Source organism: Lissotriton helveticus, chromosome 9 (assembly GCF_964261635.1).
Source record: "Lissotriton helveticus chromosome 9, aLisHel1.1, whole genome shotgun sequence".
In the NCBI taxonomy this organism is placed as follows: domain Eukaryota; kingdom Metazoa; phylum Chordata; class Amphibia; order Caudata; family Salamandridae; genus Lissotriton; species Lissotriton helveticus.
The window spans coordinates 304945073-304958868 of record NC_136070.1 but is presented as its reverse complement, the minus strand read 5'-3'; the positions used below and the strand labels follow the sequence as shown (position 1 = coordinate 304958868).

Genomic DNA, 13796 nt, shown 5'->3' with positions numbered 1-13796 from the left:
TGTGCATGATGGTTTGGCCAGCCATCTTGTTCTCCACCGTCTGTATGGTATAGAAATTTGCAGAGAACATGCACAGGCTTATTGTCCCCGTCTGAGTGCTGAACCACAGCACTCAGACCAATCACGATGCTTCTGTCATGGTGACAACATTACAAAATAATGGGGCAACCCAGTGGGCTGTAGAACCTGGGTAATACTTGGTACAGAAAACAGTTGGTCCCAACGGGAATTATTCAAATTACGTATCACTTAGTACCCGATAAAATAAATTACTTAACACTTTAAGACGTTGGTATCAAATTTATTTATAAAGAATATTCATTAATCACTTCTAAACATTAATTCATGGGACACAGTTGCTCCACAGTGAGTGGAAAGTCAGTGTAGATTAAGAGTGCTCGTGAATAGATAAGAGGATAAGAATTACAAGTGAGAATATATAGGGTGTAAGCAATGATTTTAGATATAGACCGGATGAGGATACTTTTTTCTAATTGAATTATCCACAAGTTGAATCACTTGATCATTGCAACAAGTAATACAGTTTAAGATAATAAAAACTTTTCATAAAATAACAATTTAAAAATACTAGTTAAAAAACATTTGATCCCAAGCCACTTTAGCAGCAAACTTAATTATGAACAAATCAAATAACAGTCATAATTCATCTGTAAATGTGTTCTTATATGGGCATAGTCAGATTCAAAGAAACAGTTACAATACATCAACGTCAATAAAGGCTTAAATAATCAATATCAAGATCATAATCTACTCCCCAGAACAGATTTGATTATCTTGGATCTCCTCCACCAAGCAAATAACAACTATCTGGAAAAAGCAAAAGCCAACCACCTCGTGGTGTCAGATGAAAATATTCTAAATGCCTCAGCTGGCCTACTACAAGACAGTAACCTACAAACTGGTACAATCCATTGTCTCCTATGGTCATCGTATGCACAGCAATGAAAAAGAAAATGTGTGTTGGACTCAGGTGCAGAAAGGCACGCAGGGCATAGTGAAGTCAAGCCAGTGTTTCTCCAGTTTGATCTCCAACTATTAAGGGGCAAAGTCCCATATCTAAATTGGAGAAACAATACTCTAGCTTGGGCCGGCTCGATATCATCCAAACATAACTCAAATTTGTAACAAGCCTTCACATTTAAAAAGCTAGATGTCAAGGAGCCATGAACATTGCACTCAAGACTAGATCGATCTTGGAATTCTCAGTACCTTTGTTTTAATGTAGGAACCATACTTCTTATAATCGAGCCAGGATCCTCCCATAGGAAAGCCAGATTTAATCTGAATAACCAATACCTGATAAAATTTAGCCATTTTATACGTCCTGATTGTTTGTGAAGAGAAATGAGCTCTATCAAGGCTTCCTTTGTGGGAACTTGTGTATTACTATCCCAGATCCTGATCCAAAAAACCAGGTAGCGGAGAAATGAGTCTAAACGGGGATGTTCTGGATCTCTTGGCAATCGCACTATCTATATGTTGGAGGCAAATGGTACTCTTTTCAATTTGATAAGACCGTGCTAGGTTCTCACTGATACGGACCCCAAGATAATCGAACAACTTAACCCGCTCTAGGACTTGGGAATCCAACATTAATTTCCCCTTGTCTTGTTTATATGGGTTAAACACCATATACTTGGTTTTCTTAAAATTAATCGTCAGTCCCCGAGCTCGACAAGCCCTTTCAAAACTACTTAGTAGATTCTGAATTCCCCTTGTGGATCTAGCCATTAGGAGTGTATCATCCGCAAAGAGCAAGCAAGGTACCACCCTACCCGCCATTTAGGAGGATCACCACCACAGTTGAAGAGATCACCTATAATCCTATTAAAGAGTGAAAATAGGGTGGGGGCTAAGACACACCCTTTTCTGACATCTTTTTGGATCTGGATCTTTCCGGTTAGGCCACCATCACTGTTCCATCTAACTCTGGCAAAGGTATTAAAATGCAGACGGATCAGGATGTCAACTAAATATGAGGGTAGGTCCATATCTCTCAGAACAGACCACAGAATGGATCGATCAATGGAATAGAAGCAGTCTTAAGGTCCACAAACACAACATACAGGTGGCCTCTAGCGATGGTAACTTCTTTTGAGACTAACATCAGAAATCTGAACACCTGATCAGTTGTGCTCGTGGACATCCTGAAGCCTGCCTGGAGATCAGAGAGGATGTTATGTTCCTCGATCCATAGATGAATTCTGGCTAGGACAACTTTACCAAAGATTTTCTGGGAGACAGCTATGAGGCTAATTGGCCTATAATTTTCCGGGGACCCCTTATTGCCTTTCTTGTATATTGGGATGATATCGGCGCCTTTCCATGACTCCGGAATCTCACCTCCTCCCATAATGGCATTAAAGACTGAAGTAAGTCTATTTCAGGTTCCGCACCATACATGTCTCCTGGTAGCTTGTCCAAGCCAGGTGCCTTCCCTTTCTTGAGGGTTTTAATAGCCAATATGTTCTCACCCACAGTGATCAACCTATTGTCCTCCGAGGTCAAACTGGATAGATTTACCCTCAGAGGCATGACAGGCTGGTCACTCTGATGTAAGTACAGGTTCCGAAAGTGCTCCTCCCAAATTTGAGGTTGCAGATGGAAATTTTCCACTATTTTGGGATTTGCCGTCTGTTTAGCTATAAGACGCCAAAAGACTTGACTATTTTTCTCTTTAGATGCCACCAGAAGTGACCTCTACTTTTCCCCCTCCCATTCCCTTTTTGCCTCCCTTTGCACAGACTTATACCTCTTCCTGCCTTCTTTAATGGCTTGTGGTGATTTATTTTTAATTGCAGTTATCAAATTAGTTCTAGCTTGTTCACAGTTCCAGCTAAACCAGGGAGCGTTGTGTCTTACAGGAATAATTTTTCCATATTCCCTAGAGAAGTGGGTTGACATTTAGACGTGAAAAGATTGTCATGGTATCTGCCACTTCTCCATTAATCTCCATAAGATCAGAAAGAGCTAGCTCAACCTTTTGGTTATCTTAGGGAGAGACTCCCCATCAGATAGTATCATCAGCCACCTTATCCTTTTCTCATTATTACTTACTGCCACGGGAGCACTTTTTTGAATGGTTTCCCTTTGCCACACTACTAGGTTAGACATTGTTAATACAAGGGCATTATGGTTGCTATCAGACCTATTCTGGACCATCATATCCTTTACATTTGGCCATAGATCGATATCGACCAAAATACAGTCTATTCTGGATCTGCTTGACCCTCTCTGGAATGTATGGCACGCAGTTCTATCAGATGTTGTTCGGCCATTACAGGCCCGAAAACCAAAATGAATAGTCAAGGACATGACCTGTTGTGCTCTTTTTTATTGGCGGGATTTCTAGTTTCTAATTGCCTCTCGCTTCATCCTCATCAGATATTAGTTCCTGGATATAATCTACCGGCTCAAACGAAACATTGAAATCACCAGCAACTATCAATAGATGGTTTCCTCTATCTAGTTCTAGATGGTTTGACAGTGTAGTTATAGTGTCAGAAAGTTTGTGTGGATTACTACAATGATTATATGAATTTATTAACTTTACTTGGGGTTTCCCTTTTGCAAGCCCTAATGACAGCCCTAAAATATCCACCGAGCCTAAATCGAGAACTTTAAGTTTGCAGGCTATTGTGTTTTTAATCCAAATCAGAAGGCCACCTACAGGTCGACCCATTTGCCCCTTTTTGGCTTCAATACTAAAAGTAGTATAGCCAATCCTGTACACTTTTTCAACTGCCCAGGTTTCTTGCAAAAGGCAAATGTGAAATGTATCCATCATGGAACACCAGTCTGGATCGTGTAGTTTCAGTGTAATACCTGCCACATTCCAGGAGATGATTTCCAGATCCTGGACCTTTTTCCCTATGGCCCGGGGATCCCTTTCAAGGAGGGATGCCCTCCCCTCATCCCCACCTTCTGGCTGTACCAGCAAAAGGTTGCATAATATGGTAGGGGATTTAGGGATGACAGCTACCTCTGTAGGCCAAGCAATCGATTTTGTCAGGTCTGTGCCTCTCGCGCCCTCTAACTCAGGAGGTGCAATGTCTCTGCTCGTATCTAGTCAGTCTAGATCATCCAGGCCTGACAACAGTTGGAATCTATTTCTTAATTCAGGTGCATGAGGTGGCTTAGGGTTAAGTTCATGCTGTGGGAGAGCCCTACCTCCCTTAATCTGCCGTACTTCCTGTACAAAGTGCCTATGAAAGAAAGCAAGGGGTAATAACTTAGGTCCTCTTCCATCCCTGAGTGCTTCCAGCTGGGAGCCCCAACTTAGAAGCCACGAGGCCATATGTGGGGATCTGCAATTTATAACTATGCAATCACCAGCAACAGACTTCACAGAAGCACCAATCCAGTCCACCCGCCTTACATACAAGATATCCTAAAAAAAATATACCTGAGAAGTTCGTGTGCTGAGATAGCCAATGGCATACTTTGTTCTTTTGTTCAATAAAAGATTCCCATTTGTTTTCCATTGGGGGAACGACATTTGCAAGCATAACCACATACAGGGAACATTCAGGGGGAAGATGTAGTTTTGTTTAAGCGCCATAGGAGTTTCCAATAGGCCCGGTTTGTGGGTTGGATTTAGGTGGTTCATTAGAGCACCTTTCCCCCCTATTGCCAGATACATTACATAGGTTGGTACTAATGTCTGCTGGTCTAAATAGAGTATTTACCTGGTCTTGTACTCCACTAGGGATAAGACCTCCCTGTGTTGGGTGATTTACACTGGGAGGTATAGTGGGTTGCTCTAGTATGGACTTACTGTTTGATGTATCCATCCGCCCTGTTTTACCCTTGGCCCTTTTAGGGGGTGCTCGGAGACCTTGCTCCCTACCTGAACTGACCTCTATGCCACTTCCCCCATTATTACGCTTGCCTCCCTCATGCCCTGAAATTCCTTTGACACATTTATACATTAGATCTACAGATGCCTCAAGTTTCTCCAATCACGAAATTATTGGAAAAATCATTTTTGACATCGATTGATCAAGGCGCACAATTAGCACGTCCACTATACAAGTCACGGAGGCATCCAAGTTGACTGGGGTGAGTAGGCCATTTGTCACCGGACATTCATCACTTGTGTCAACCTCATCAGATGCTAGTTCTTTTGCCTTATGCCTTGATCTAGTACGGATATAGGAAGCTTGACCAGTATGTTTCACTTTCCTCTTTTTCTTAGCACCACCACTGTGATCTACTGTCGCCCCCACCCTTGAGCCCAGTTGATCTAAGGTTAAGATTTTGGGCACAAGTTTAGATTACATGGCTCGCTCTCAATGTTGGCATCAATATCAATGTCATTTGGCGTAGTGGATTGGGTAAGGTTCATAGTACCCAGGGTTGCTTGATTGTTTACCACCCTTCCTCCAACCGACATCCCTCACTCGGCCGACTCAATTTCTTTTTCGATTGCCTTCGTTGCTTTAAGTAAATAGCAATCCAGGGTTGAACGTGTTAATTGCTTCGGTGTGTTCACCTTTGTACCCCCTCCTTTCCGTTTATGCAACATTTTCCCAGGTAAAGACGACTGCTCCCCGGTCAAGCAGTGCAGTACACACCGTGAATGAGTTTACAAGCCAAGCCCCCTTTTTTCCAACATTAGGGGTAACACGTACCAAATAAAAGTGCACTCAGAAGTTAGCTATGGAATGAAAGATAAAGAACCTGGCCCCGCCCCGCCTCTTCCTGGCTCTGACGGGCACAGACGGGCCCGCCCTTTGCCCGGGCTTCGCACACGCGCGTCCCGCATTGCGGGAGCCCGGTATTGCTTTTATGCGCCTCCTGGCGCGGAAAGGGTGACGTGCCTCGACCAGCACAGCCTGCTGCATGCTGTGGACCTGCCCCCAGGACCGGGAAACTGCTGCTCTGTTTGTTTGCGCGTCCCGCGCTGCGGGAGCCCGGTATGGCTTTTATGCGCCTCCTGGTGCAGAAAGTGTGACGTGCCATGACCAGCACAGCCTGCTGGATGCTGTGGTCCTGCCCCCACAACCGGGAAACTGCTGCTCTGTTTGTTTGCGCGTCCCCAAGTTATTAGATAAACCATTTGAATCCTGTGTTTATCTTAACGCGGAGGAATTTTGCTATCCAGGTCGATAGGGTTAAAGATGTTGAAGTTTTATCCCCGAAAGGTAGGGAGGACAAATGGAACCTTGCTATGGGGTCTTCTTCAGGACAGGTAGGGAGCAATCTGAAAGAGGGTCGAGGACATCAATCAATAACTCAATAAACTCTTCTGGAAGACCTGTAAAAGGGTATGATACAAAGTGGCGCAGTGGCTCCCCTTGAACCCACTGTAGTTTTACACGTGGAGCGAACTTGGAATTGGGCTATTCTAATGGTGCATCTAATGACTTGTGAATAATTTAATTAGAATATGTATCCTCAGCCGGTCTTTATCTGAAATCATTGCTTACACTATATATATTCTCACTTGTAATTCTCATTCTCTTCTTATCTATTCACAAGCATTCTTATTTACACTGACTTTCCACTCACTGTGGAGCCTCTGTGTCACATGAATTAATGTGTCAAGAAGTGATTAATGAATATTCTATTTATACAAATTTGTTACCAATGTCTTAAAGTATTTTTAATGTGGGATATTGGGTACTATGTGATACATGACTTGTATAATTCCTGTTGGGACCAACTGTTTTCTGTATCAGCTGTCATGATGCCAGCAGCGGTGTGATTGGCTTAGGGGAGCCCTTGTGTGCTTCCTGTAGGAACTGAAGAAGACGGAGCTCTGCGAAGGTGGTGGCCGGCAGCTAGGTAAGTCATTTGATTTACTTTTCTACCCTCCTACACCGCTTCCGACCTCGCCTCATCTGTACTTTTTGGTGGTAGCCACCACTGGTTACTTTGTATGCACCGCTGGTTCTGTTCCTGTGTATGCATGGGATTTCTGTGAGAAGAAGTCCAGCAGAGCGGAGGTGTCTGGAAGGTTGGTGGAAGGAGATGCTGCTGTTCAGGTATACCGGTCCTGTGTTGGAAAGGGCTTTGAAGGTGTGGATGAGCAGTTGGAACTGTGCATGCTTGTGTATCGGGAGCCAGTGGAGCTGCCTTAGGTGTAGTGTCATGTGAGTCCTGCATGGAAGATCAAAGATGAGTCTGGCTGCTGCTTTCTGGATGGTTTGCAGACTTTGGGGAGCTGCTTGGTGATTCCAGCTTAGAATGTGTTTCCCTTGTCCAGTTTACTAGTGGTGAGGATATTGGTAAAGGTTTTTCTGGCATTGGTAGGGAGTCATTTAAAATTCTTATTTAGCATTCTGAGGGTTTGGAAACAGGAAGCAGTGTATGGGGTAGTAAATATAGATGCCTACTGTGGAAGTTTTTTCATCTGACTGATTTGTTTAATGATATCAGTGCATATTCCATACTAAAATGGCAAAATAAGTAGATATTTTGATGTAGTCTTTCATAAAATCATATAATTGTGTTAGGAGCAGATGGTAAATGCTGATCATCTTTGAAAAACATATACTAACATTCACGTTGAACTCAATTCCAAGATTGGAGTTGTAGTTGCAGGTGTAAGACATAACTTTTTGACACATTAAAAGTGAGGCTTTTGCGTTGCAAGGGGCTTGCAAATAAGTCTCTGAGTTATTTAGAGAGGAGGAAAGTTCACTTCACCATGTCCATGGTAAACAGTGTTAAATTTGCACACTACGCAAAAGATATTCTAATTTCAATGCAACTCAAAGCAGCAACCAAATTGGTGCACTGTGTTGAGCAAGGGTGAGTTGGCCTGCTGTTTTGTTCCTCTGCAGTTGTACTCTTAAAGGCAGCCTTGTGTAACTCACAGCCGTGCCGAGGTCACTTTGAACTATCAAGCATAGGATTTATACTAGAAGTATACTGTTCCAGGGTACACTCCTACATCCAGACAAGCACCGAAGGATCCCGCACACCGGGTGTGGGCTGTGTAACTCAGCAGAAATGCACTGCGTGTGGTTCTTTGATAAATTAAAATATTTTGCTTTGTTATCAGCTGCTTGAAGGAGCAATTAGCTTTTGATGCAAATCCCAGTCGGCCATTCTTAGTAAACTGGGCTTTGCATCACAAACTATGGGTAATTGCACTGTAATGCCTTAGTGACTCTCCCTTGAGTAAAATGGACACAAAACTGTGTAAAGCTCTGCGTACTCTTAAAAAAGGGCTGCTTCAAATGCAAAATACCTTTTACACTGAAAGGTAAACCACTTGCACCATTTTGCATGACTTTGCATCACTTTGGGACAGTGAAAATCTTTATTTATTCTGGATATACACGTCAATAACCAATCACTAAATCAACTTTCCCACTAGTGCTTGGCAACTGGAGGAGGTACAGCTGGTGCACGTTTTTCACCAAGAATCCTCTTTGTGTTTGGAAGGTTTCAAAAGCAGGACCGATAGGGCGGTCTACCTAGTGGTGAAAGCAGGGGCAATGGTAGTCCAGTGGGTAGCTGGAAACAAGATTCAAGATGCACAGTCATTGTGACAGCTTTCCCACATGTTTCCAAGACTGACAGCCTTCAATACTCAATTAATACATGCATATCCCTATTATCAGGGCAGTCAGCAATATATTGAAGACTCATTTTTCTATTATTTGAGAACATACTAAGCACGAGTGTCTTTTAAAAAGTAACCAGTTACCTGAGTCAATAGGATAGGGATATAACAAGACAGTTTATTTTCTCTGTCCAATGGAAAACCAAAACTGAAATTTCAAAGTATTCAGTGCTACATGGTTTCTACTACCCAAGTACCTGTTGTTCTCAATTATTTTGTGTCCTGTGGGGATAGCCAACACAATATCAGACCTGGAAGAAGCCTAGAGCCATTTGTTTGTGATGGCAACGAGGTCAGCCTGAGATCGATCCATATTGGATGTATTTTAGAGCTGTTTTGGGGGAGAAACCACATACTTAAAGACATTGCTTTACAACGATTATGGTTAGTGAGTACATTTACTTTATGCCTACTAATGTCCTTAATCGCAACAGTAGTAAAAGCAGATGTAGCAAGTTAAGTGATAGTAGTTCATTCAGTGAATTGCTGGATAGTTGTTCCTTGCCCTAGCAGAGTTTGCGAAATCCAGTTTGTGCTTGATGGTGCTTATTTTCCACGTCGCTGGCAACTGGCCTCTGCAACCATAGTGGTTTGCCTTGAACCGACACTGATGGTTATACTATCAATACTCCTAACTGCAGGTGGCCCATCTATGGCTATGCAGCACCTTCTTCCCTATGTATACTGGCTTTCAGACAAATGTAACTTGTTTTTGGTCGATTAAGCCAACCAGGAAAATGAGACTACATAGCACTTGCCTAGGTGCATGAAATAAACTCATAGTACTGGAGAGACAGCTTAAGATGTGTCTGGGCCAGATAGAAAGTTAAGAAAGCCTACAAAAGTCCCAAAGGGCCAGTATTAGCAAGTGCCTGGTTAAGAAAATGGGGGTTAGAGGCTATGTCCGTGTGTCCATGTATTTGCATTGCTATCGCCCTGCTCCACTGGCTTCACAACATTGTCAGGCTATATCTTGTGGCAATGGATTTTTGGGAGAAAGGAAACCAAATTATTATAATTGCAAATTCTGAATGAAATAGTTCAGAATTTTAATTACAGTGCAAAAAGAAAAATCTCTGCACCGTTTCTTGTGAATATGGTGGAAACCAAAAGTCTCATAACCACTAATCATCTGCTAAATCTTGGACTTGTAGAGTGCATAGCAGTCTGTATGGTAAATATATTTTAGTAGTATATATTTTTCTCCTAAAGTATATCCTTGCATCAGTATCACTTTCACTAAAGATGTGATATTCCTACATTCAACTGTCTGATTTGCATTAATGTTTCCCCCCTAAGTTCAGTGTTATATTTCCAGGGACTTCAAGCATTATGCAAGAATGAATACTCCTTTCCATATCATTATTTCTTGGGTATTTCCATGGCTCTTGGCGATGTGTCTAGAATGCTGTCTACATTGTGATGGAAAGCTGATAATTCACATCGTTCTGCATCTGAATCAGACACACAGAGTGCCTCCATGAGGAGAGCTGCTTAAGATGATACGTGGGTGAGCGTGAAAAATTATGCCAAAGGATGTGTTGATGGCATTCAAAGGATCCATGATAATAAAGCAGACTCAGAGCTCTTGACATCTGAGTTTAGTGTGCTGCCTTTGGAACACTCCAGGCATTTTATCAGCTCAAACTGTGAGATTGCACAAAGCTCTCTTAACAGGCACCCTCGCGTGTGACCTATAAAGAATGGCAAGTAGTTTCTCAATTTCACGTGTTGTGTCCGATTAGTATCAATCAATCTATCAGCATTTGTAGAGCACGACACTGACACCCCTGGGGGTTTCTGGGTGCTGTGGCGTGAGGTCTCCGTTGAAAAGTCAGGTCTTAAGAAATCTGGGGGAAGGAATAAGTGGAAAAAGACAAAACAAGGGCAGAAAAATAAGCACAAAAGGCAAAACCGAAGGCAGAAAAATTAGTTGAAAAGGCAAAACAGTGCAGAAAAGACAAAATAGAGGGCAGCAGGTAGACAGGCAGCAGAGAGTAGCAGAAGGTGGACAAATTATACAGTAGAACTGTTGCGGAGGGAGCTGGCATGAGGACCTTCTCAATGGGGTCGCGGTGCGGCCTTTATTAAATAGGTCCTGCAGGAAGGGCAGGGTGCTGGGTGCCTGAAGGAGGGCTAAGGGTGGAGGAGGGGAACAGCGGGAAGAAGGAAGAAGCAAGCAGAAGAAGCCCAAACAGAGGGCAGAAAAAACAGCAGAAATGCAAAATGAAGGGCCAAAAAAAGAGCCGAAAAGGCAAAACAGAGTAGAAGAGGGCAAAATAAAGGACATAAATATGAGCAGAAAACAGAACGGGCGGCAGAAAAATGAGCAGAAAAGGCAAAACAGAGGACAGAAAAACTGTCAGAAACAGCAAAACAGAGCAAGAAATGAGCAGAGGAGGCACACACTGAGGGCAGAAAAACAGTCAGAAAAGGCACAACAGAGCAGAAGATGGCAAACAGAGGGCAGAAAAACAAGCTGAAAAGGCACAACAGAGGGCAGTAAATGAACGGAAAAAGCTAAACAAAGCAGCAAACAAGCAGAGGGGCACAAACTGAGGGAAGCAGGTAGATAGGCAGCAGAGGGCCGCAGACTGCATGCAAGCTGGACAGGAGAGCTTTCGTATGGGGAGGTGGCACAAGGACTTGCTTCCACATACTGCCCTCACCAGGAATTAGAAGTAGTAGTAATCAATTGAACTATCAGGTAAAATTGGGCAAGATGAAACTGTTATATTACCGTGTTAGGCCCATGTAGCGAAGCACCTTATTTCTTGCACTCACCTCACAATAACATTAAAGCTGTGAACTTTTGCAAATTATTGCCTGTGCAAGAATGTTGGATTTGTTTCCCTGAAACTAAACTTGTTTATACATATAGTTTCGCAAAACACAAAGCCTTTAACATTATGTACAAAGTCCCTTTTCGCACTATGTACAAATGTCATCTCTATTTTCATCCACGGGGCGACAGAGCTACCTACATATCCATACCATTCTAATCTATATGCACATCACAAGGCTACTTTCTATTATAAAAGATGAGCATCCCAATAGATTTGCCATGGGGGCACTCCAGCTGACACCAGAGGTCCATGCATGCTGTGAATTCACCACACAGCGGTCTGACATCTCATGAGACGTGTCCAGTTCATGACCAAGATGGGGTCGTTCATTCTCTCTCCCAGGTAATGGGGTTGGATAGTCCCTTGAAGGGATTCTTGGCTCTACACCTACACACAAGGTACACTTAGAATATGGTTCACATAGTAGGAGTACACTCAATTATTGTCTTGTTCTATATGACAGCATATATACATTGTTTTAGCACCGTGGTAGAACTACATCTACTAGTCACACTTTTGGTGCTTGTAATCACTTTTATCTGCTTCTGTCTATGAATCATTGCAGAACATGTATTCTATACTAGAATACGTTAAATATATTGAAAATGTCCCACTATGTAGTCTCTGTATACTTCTCTGAGAATAAGTGAGCATGAGTGACTGAGCGAAAGGTTCTGCACTGTTTCCATGATCCCTGAGGGGTCAGTGTTGTCATGTTCGGTGGTTGCCAGAAACCGTTTCCTTCCTGGTAGGTTAGTGAGGCGCACTGTGAGATAGCTGGTCTATAGGCCAACATATCCTGCAGTGGTGTCCGGAATCAGTCTTGTCACCAAGCCCCTAGTTTACGTTGTCCAAAGAATGCATAGATCCTACGGATTAGTAGGAACTACACAACAAAACGATAAAGATGGAATCATAATTGCATTTAAAGCTGTGGGATAATGCAAATATAGGGATGAGGAATAACGCTTTTGACACAGGTTGCCAGTGAGAAACTGATCTCGCATTGTAACACAGGACACTAATTCTTTATATTATGCTATCTATATCTTTAGTTCCCTAAGCACAAACATACCAGTTGGCAAGAACAAACTGATCACAGGAGGCAAGAAAGGTGCTAACAAAATTGTGGAGCCCTTCTCTAAAAAGGATAGGTATGATGTCATAGCAACAGCAATGTTCAATACCTGCAACATTGGAAAGACTTTAATCACCCAAACCCAGTAGACCACAATTGTCTCAGAGGGTCTTAAAGGCTGTGTTTTTGAGGTGAGTCTTGCTGATTTCCAGAATGATGACATGGCCTTCTGGAAATTTGAGTTTCTTGTTTCAGAATATTTCTAAGGCAAAAACTGCCTCACCAATTGCCACTGAATAAATCTCATCCCAGACAAAACGTGATCCATGGCTAATCTAAGATTATGTCTCATTTTAAAGTGAATACACCTTTTCCAATTCTTCTCTGTTGGTTTCACCAAGAAAAGCACCCTATGACCTGTACCAGCAGATGCATCAGATTCACAGGAAAATTATGGCAATTATGACCAGTGAGGTGCACACAAATGACTTGAAAAGAGTAGTCAACAAGCTAATCCTAGACAGTGTTGACAAAGACATTGAGAAGGCTTGCCAGTCGACCCACACTTGCCATAATGTTTATGTACAGAAGGTTAAGATGGCTAAAAAGCCAGAGTTGGAACAGGGAAAATTAATGGAGCTGCATGGTAAAAGGGGTGTCACGAGGAATCCTGCTGGAGATTAAACTTGTGAAAATGTGGAAGGGGCTGATGTCTATAAGCTCCCTATGTAAGAATCAGTCTAAATTGTTCAAATACCTACAAAAAAATACAAAATGTATGCAAATAAATTATATCTGGTCATTTTAGCCTTACCACCCTGAATGGATGAACTGCAGATAAGTCCGTTTTTTATCTTAGGCATGATTGGATTGGCCATTGTGGCTCCCCTGTAGACCTCATTACAAGTGTTGCTGCACCAACGCGGTTTTGTTCGCCCTTCTGAGTTACTGATACTGTGGGCATCTACAACTCCAGGGGTTGATAGAACAGGTATTAAAGTGAAAATCGGATTGTCCCTTTAGTAATAAGGAATTAAGAGGGCAATCTGAAATGCTCGTCCTGATTTCCCTGGTTCTTCCTTATTTCTGGCTAGTATTTCAATTTGAGATCCACAAGATGAATGGAGTTACTGTAAATCTTGGAATCCTGAGGTGGCTGATAACTACCATTGTCATCTCCATCATGACTATTTCAACACTTGTAATTGACCTCTTCATTTCTAAGTCTCTTTATCAATGTAACTCACTTGTGTTAGTGTCACTAAATTGTCGT

General features: G+C 42.5%; 1 pseudogene; it reads left to right on the top strand.

Moving 5' to 3' along the window:
- LOC144783178 (small ribosomal subunit protein eS1-like) overlaps window positions 1-13207 on the top strand; it is a 34669-nt pseudogene extending 21462 nt beyond the window's left edge.
- Window positions 13208-13796: the final 589 nt, after the last annotated feature.